This window comes from Anomalospiza imberbis, unplaced genomic scaffold (assembly GCF_031753505.1).
Source record: "Anomalospiza imberbis isolate Cuckoo-Finch-1a 21T00152 unplaced genomic scaffold, ASM3175350v1 scaffold_1015, whole genome shotgun sequence".
NCBI classification, from domain to species: domain Eukaryota; kingdom Metazoa; phylum Chordata; class Aves; order Passeriformes; family Viduidae; genus Anomalospiza; species Anomalospiza imberbis.
Window position 1 is genome coordinate 28,290 of NW_027099405.1, and position 7,323 is coordinate 35,612.

General features: G+C 44.1%; 1 long non-coding RNA gene across 38 annotated transcripts; it reads right to left on the bottom strand.

The window, feature by feature from the left end:
• Window positions 1-3,931: 3,931 nt before the first annotated feature.
• On the bottom strand, window positions 3,932-7,011 carry LOC137465687 (uncharacterized). Of its 38 annotated transcripts, none has more exons than XR_010994762.1 (5): window positions 6,756-7,010; window positions 6,581-6,663; window positions 6,446-6,518; window positions 6,156-6,373; window positions 3,932-6,060 (listed from the first exon to the last, which is right to left on the bottom strand). It is a non-coding gene; the product is annotated as an uncharacterized lncRNA (long non-coding RNA). The 38 variants fall into 38 exon arrangements; XR_010994766.1 differs by having other exon boundaries at window positions 3,932-6,102; XR_010994759.1 differs by having other exon boundaries at window positions 3,932-6,123.
• Between the last annotated feature and the right edge of the window lie 312 nt (window positions 7,012-7,323).

Below are 7,323 nucleotides of genomic sequence, written 5' to 3' on the forward strand. Positions count from 1 at the left end.
GTTAAATCCCTGTCCAATCCCAATTAAATCCCAGTTCAGTCCCAGTCCAATCCCAGTTTAATCCCAGTTCCCAATTAAATCCCAATTAAATCCCAATTAAATCCCAGCCCAATCCCAGTTTAATCCCAGTTTAATTCCAGTCCAATCCCAGTTCAGTCCCAGTTCAATCCCAGTTCCCAATTAAATCCCATTTAAATCCCAGTTCCCAATTAAATCCCAATTAAATCCCAATTAAATTCCAATTAAATCCCAGTCCAATCCCAATTAAATCCCAGTTCCCAATTAAATCCCAGTCCAATCCCAATTAAATCCCAGTTCCCAATTAAATCCCAGTCCAATCCCAATTAAATCCCAGTTTCCAATTAAATCCCATTAAATCCCAATTAAATCCCAATTAAATCCCAATTAAATCCCAGTTCCCAATTAAATCCCAATTAAATCCCAATTAAATCCCAGCCCAATCCCAGTTAAATCCCAGTCCAATCCCAATTAAATCCCAGCCCAATCCCAGTTCCCAATTAAATCCCTGTCCAATCCCAATTAAATCCCAGTTCAGTCCCAGTCCAATCCCAGTTTAATCCCAGTTCCCAATTAAATCCCAATTAAATCCCAGCCCAATCCCAGTTTAATTCCAGTCCAATCCCAGTTCAGTCCCAGTTCAATCCCAGTTCCCAATTAAATCCCAATTAAATCCCAGTTCCCAATTAAATCCCAATTAAATCCCAGTTCCCAATTAAATCCCAATTAAATCCCAATTAAATCCCAGTTCCCAATTAAATCCCAATCCAATCCCAATTAAATCCCAGTTCCCAATTAAATCCCATTAAATCCCAATTAAATCCCAATTAAATCCCAGTCCAATCCCAGTTAAATCCCAGTTAAATCCCAGTTTAATCCCAGTTTAATCCCAGTCCCCGTTTTCCAAGGAAAACTCCGCAGCCGCCTGGCTTTGTTCTTAATTCTCTTTTTTTTGTGATTTTTTCTCCTTTTTTTCCTCTTTTCTCTTCCTTCCGTCGTCGTTTTCCCGGCAATTCCTGGGGCTTTCCTCATGCACTAAATCCCGAAAAAAATCCCGGGAAAAGCCCAAAAAATTCCCAAAAAATCCCCTTCAAAACGTCCTTGGACCGAGCAGGAATTCCTGTAAAATCTGATTTTTTTTGCGATTTTCAGGCCCTAAAATCCCAAAAAATCGCCCCTTGGAGGCCCCAAAATTCCGGATTTTCGCGGCGGAAAAAAATTCCCGGGATTATTCCGTGAGGTTTGGGCGGGAATTCCGAATTTTTTTGGGTTTTTTTTTTTAAATTCACTTTTATTTATTATTTCAACAATAATTTACGGCGGCTCCAAAATTCTTCCATTTTCCATCCGTTTCCTTGGGGTTATCCCAAAAAATAAAATTCAAATTAAAAAGGGAAAAAAAATTTAAATCGGAAAAAAAAAAAATAAACCAAAATCCACAGGGAAAAAAGGATGGAAAAACCCAAAAAAAAACCCCAAAAAAAACCCCCAAAATTCAGAATTCTGGCCCCAAAACGCGCAGGAAAAGGAGGGAAAATGGCCCTGAAATTTTCCTTTTTTCCGGGTTTTTTTTGGGAAAAAACGGCTCCAAATTCCCGGATTTTGATGGATTTTCCTTCGATTTTCCCCTCCCGGCAACAAAATTCCCTCAAAAGGCTCCTGCAGCTGAAAAATCGGATTTTTCCATGGAAAAATGCCCATTTTTGGGGAAAAAAATCGAATTTTTCCCCATTTTTTCCCAAATTTTCCGCTTTTTTTTGTGTACAAATCCCCCCAAATTGCCTCAAAGCTCCAGCTGAAAAATCAGATTTTTCGCGGGAAAATTTCCATTTTTTAGGAAAAAAAAATTGAATTTTTTTGCGTTTCTCCTCAATTTTTTCCACTTTTTTTTAGTGGAAAAATCCCCCAAAAATCCCCCAAAATCTCCAGCTGAAAAAATCGGATTTTTCATGGAAAAAAATCCCCATTTTTTGGGAAAAAAAATCGAATTTTTCCCCATTTTTCCCCCAAATTTTCCCCAGTTTTTCTGTACAAATCCCCCAAAATCTCCAGCTGAAAAAAATCAGATTTTTCGTGGGAAAATCTCCATTTTTTGGGAAAAAAAAAATCGATTTTTTTCCCCATTTTTCCCAAATTTTCCACCTTTTTTGTGTACAAATCCTCCAAAATCACCCCAAAATCTCCAGCTGAAAAATCGGATTTTTCATGGAAAAATCCCCATTTTTTGGGAAAAAAAATCGAATTTTTCCCCATTTTTTCCCGAATTTTCCGCCTTTTTTTTGTGTAAAAATCCCCCAAAATTGCCCCAAAAAACTCCAGCTGAAAAATCGGATTTTTCATGGAAAAATCCCCATTTTTTGGGAAAAAAAATCGAATTTTTCCCCCCATTTTTTCCCAAAATTTTCCGCCTTTTTTTGTGTACAAATCCCCTAAAATTGCCCCAAAATCTCTAGCTGAAAAATCAGATTTTTCATGGAAAAAATCTCCATTTTTTGGGAAAAAAAATGGATTTTTTCCCCATTTTTTCCCCAAATTTTCCCCAGTTTTTCTGTAGAAATCCCCCAAAATCTCCAGCTGAAAAAAATAAGATTTTTCGTGGAAAAATCCCCATTTTTTGGGAAAAAAAAAAATCGAATTTTCCCCATTTTTTCCCAAATTTTCCACCTTTTTTTTAGTGGAAAAATCCCCCAAAATTGCCCCAACAGCTCCAGCTGAAAAATCAGATTTTTCATGGGAAAATCCCCATTTTTTGGGAAAAAAAAATGGAAATTTTCCCCCATTTTTTCCCGAATTTCCGCCTTTTTTTGTGTACAAATCCCCTAAAATTGCCCCAAAATCTCCAGCTGAAAAATCAGATTTTCCATGGAAAAATCTCCATTTTTTAGGAAAAAAAAAAGGATTTTTCCCCCATTTTTCCCCAAATTTTCCACCTTTTTTGTGTACAAATCCCCTAAAATCACCCCAAAATCTCCAGCTGAAAAATCGGATTTTTCGTGGGGAAAAATCCCCATTTTTTGGGAAAAAAAATCGAATTTTTCCCCATTTTTTTCCCGAATTTTCCGCCTTTTTTTGTGTACAAATCCCCGAAAATCGCCCCAAAAACTCCAGCTGAAAAATCAGATTTTTCGTGGGAAAATCTCCATTTTTTGGGAAAAAAATGGATTTTTTCCCCATTTTTCCCAAACTTTCCACCTTTTTTTTGTGTACAAATCCCCCAAAATCGCCCCAAAAGCTCCAGCTGAAAAATCAGATTTTTCGTGGGAAAAATCCCCATTTTTTGGGAAAAAAAATCGAATTTTCCCCCCATTTTTTCCCAAATTTTCCACCTTTTTTGTGTACAAATCCCCTAAAATTGCCCCAAAATCTCCAGCTGAAAAATCAGATTTTTCATGAAAAAATCCCCATTTTTAGGGAAAAAAACCAGGATTTTTTTGCATTTTTCCCCTTTTTTTTTCCATTTTTCCCAATTTTTCCAGGGTTTTTTTTTTAAAAAATTCCCCCCAAAATTTTCCCCAAACTCCAAGCTGAAAAATCGGATTTTTCACAGAAAAAAACCCCGTTTTTTGACCAAAAAAATAAATTTTTTTTGCATTTTCCCAAATTTTTGTGTTTTTTTTTTCTGATTTTTTTTTTTAATTCCCTAAAAAACTCCCCCAGAAATTCCAGCCGAAAAATCAGATTTTTCACGGAAAAAAACCCCTTTTTTGACCAAAAAAAATAAATTTTTTTTGCATTTTCCCCAAATTTTTGTGGTTTTTTTCCGCCTTTTTTTTTTTTAAATTCCCAAAAAAACTCCCCCCAGAAATTCCAGCTGAAAAATCAGATTTTTCATGGAAAAAATCCCCATTTTTTAGGAAAAAAAAAGCAGGATTTTTTTGCATTTTCCCACTTTTTTTTCCCCCATTTTTCCCAATTTTTCCAGGGTTTTTTTTCTTAAATTCCCCCCAAAAATTTTCCCCAAACTCCAGCTGAAAAAATCAGATTTTTCATGGAAAAATCTCCATTTTTTGACCAAAAAAATTAAAATTTTTTTGCATTTTCCCCAAATTTTTGTGGTTTCTTTTCCGCCTTTTTTTTTCTAATTCCCTAAAAAACTCCCCCAGAAATTCCAGCTGAAAAATCAGATTTTTCACGGAAAAAACTCATTTTTTTGACCAAAAAATAAAATTTTTTTTGCATTTTCCCCAAATTTTTGTGGGTTTTTTTCCGCCTGTTTTTTTTTTTTAATTCCCTAAAAAACTCCCCCAGAAATTCCAGCCGAAAAATCGGATTTTTCACGGAAAAAAAACCCATTTTTTGACCAAAAAAATAAATTTTTTTGCATTTTCCCCAAATTTTTGTGGTTTTTTTCCGCCTTTTTATTTTTTTAATTCCCTAAAAACCTCCCCCAGAAATTCCAGCTGAAAAATCGGATTTTTCACGGAAAAAAAACCATTTTTTGACCAAAAAAATAAAATTTTTTTTGCATTTTCCCAAATTTTTCGGGGTTTTTTTTCTGATTTTTTTTTTTAAATTCCCTAAAAAACTCCCCCAGAAATTCCAGCTGAAAAATCAGATTTTTCATGGAAAAATCCCCATTTTTTAGGAAAAAAACCCGAATTTTTCCCCGTTTCCCCCCAGCTTTTTTTGCCCTTCCTTCGATTTTCCGTGGTTTTTCCGCCTTTTTTTTCCCTTTTTTTCCCCAATCCCCCAAAATCGGGAATTTTGGGATTCGGAGCCTTTTGATTTTTGGTTTTTTTTGGGATTTTTGTGCCCGGGGTGGGGTCTCGGGAAGTTTTAAAGTGCGAAGAGAGCCGGGAGGTCCCGGTGGTACCGTGAAATTCCCGTCCGGCGCCGGGAGGGCTCCGGGACCCCCCAGAATTCCCAAAATTCCCAAAAAATTCCCCAAAATTCCCCTCAAAATCCTTCAAAATTCAGATTTTTTTTTGGTGGGAAAAGCCCAAATTTGGGGGGGGGGGAGGGGAGATCCAAGGCCCCTCCCCCACCCCCCGGAAGTGCTCGGGGCGGAGTCGCCGGATTTGGGATTTTTGGGGATTTTTTTGGGAATTTTGGGATTTTTTTTGGGAATTTTGGGATTTTTTTGGGAATTTTGGGGATTTTTTTGGGAATTTTGGGGATTTTTTGGGGGATTTTGGGATTTTTTTTGGGGAATTTTGGGGTTTTTTGGGGGGAATTTGGGATTTTGGGGTCTTGGGGGTCTGAGGAGCCACGGTGGCTTCGGGTGGACCCTGGGCCACCTCGGATGGAATTTGGGCAACCTCGGATGGAATTTGGGCCACCTCAAAAGAACCCTGGGCCACCGGGAAGGAGCTTGGGCCACCTTGGAAGGAATTTGGGCAACCTTGGATGGACCCTGGGCAACCTTGGGCCACCTTGGAAGGAATTTGGGCAACCTTGGATGGACATTGGGCAACCTCAGATGGAATTTGGGCAACCTTGGATGGACCTTGGGCAACCTTGGATGGAATTTGGGCCACCTCAAAAGAACCCTGGGCAACCTTGGGCCACCTCAGAAGGAGCTTGGGCTACCTTGGATGGACCCTGGGCCACCTTGGAAGGATTTGGGCAACCTCGGATGGACCTTGGGCAACCTCGGGCCACCTCAGAAGGAGCCTGGGCTACCTTGGATGGAATTAGGGCAACCTCAGATGGACCTTGGGGCCGCCTGGGAAGGAGCTTGGGCCACCTCAGATGGAGCCTGGGCAACCTCAAATGGAACTCGGGCAACCTCTGAAGAACCTTGGGCCACCTGGGGACGAGTTTGGGCCACCAGGGATGGAATTTGGGCAACCTCAGAAAGACCTCAGGCCACTGGGGATGGAGCTTGGGCAATCTTGGAAGAACCTTGGGCAACCTCGGATGGACCCTGGGCCACCTCGGATGAGCCTTGGGCCACCTCAGGTGGAGCTTGGGCCACCTTGGATGGACTTGGACTACCTGGAATGACCCTCAGGCCACCCTGACCCATGTTGGGACAACTCTTGGACCACCTGGAATGACCCTCAGGTGGCCCTGGACCACCTGGAATGACCCTCAGGCCACCTTGGACCACGATGGATGACATCTGGACCACCTGGAATGACCCTTGGACCACCTGGAATGGCCCTCAGGCCACCTTGGGATGACCCTCAGGCCACCTTGGACCACCTGGAATGACCCTTGGACCACCTTGGATGACCCTCAGGCCACCTTGGACCACCTGGAATGACCCTCAGGCCACCTTGGACCACCTGGAATGACCCTTGGACCACCTTGGATGACCCTCAGGCCACCTTGGACCACCTGGAATGACCCTCAGGCCACCTTGGACCACCTGGAATGACCCTTGGACCACCTTGGATGACCCTCAGGCCACCTTGGACCATGATGGATGACATCTGGACCACCTGGAATGACCTTCAGGCCACCTTGGATGACCCTCAGGCACCTTGGACCACCTGGAATGACCCTTGGACCACCTGGAATGACCCTCAGGCCACCTTGGACCACCTGGAGTGACCCTCAGGCCACCCTGACCCATGTTGGACAACTCTTGGACCACCTGGAATGACCCTCAGGCCACCCTGGACCACCTGGAGTGACCCTTGGACCACCTGGAGTGACCTTCAGGCCACCTTGGACCACCTGGAATGACCCTTGGACCACCTAGAGTGACCCTCAGACGGCCCTGGACCACCTGGAATGACCTTGGACCACCTTGGACCACCTGGAATAACCCTCAGGTGGCCCTGGACCACCTGGAATGGCCCTTGGACCACCTGGAATGACCCTCAGGCCACCTTGGATGACCCTCAGGCCACCTTGGACCACCTGGAATGACCCTTGGACCACCTGGAGTGACCCTCAGGCCACCTTGGACCACCTGGAGTGACCCTTGGACCACCCTGGACCACCTGGAATGACCCTTGGACCACCTGGAGTGACCCTTGGACCACCTTGGACCACCTGGAGTGACCCTTGGACCACCTGGAGTGACCCTTAGGCCACCTTGGACAACCCTCACCCCCTTCCAGCCCCACCCAGGCCCCCGCCCCGGGGGCGTCCCGTCCGGCCGGGAATTCGGCGCGTCCGCCGGGATTCGGCCCCTCCGGAGCGAGCGCCGGCGCGTCCGGCCGGATTCGGCCCTTCCGGAGCGAGCGCCGGCGCGTCCGGCCGGATTCGGGCCCTTCCGGCGGAGCGCCGGCGCGTCCGGTCCGGAGGGCCGAATCGGGCACGTCCGGGCCAGGATTCGCGCGTCCGGCCGGATTCGGGCGCGTCCGGCCGGGGATCCCGGGCCCGGACGCGCCCGGCGCTCGCTCCGGCCGA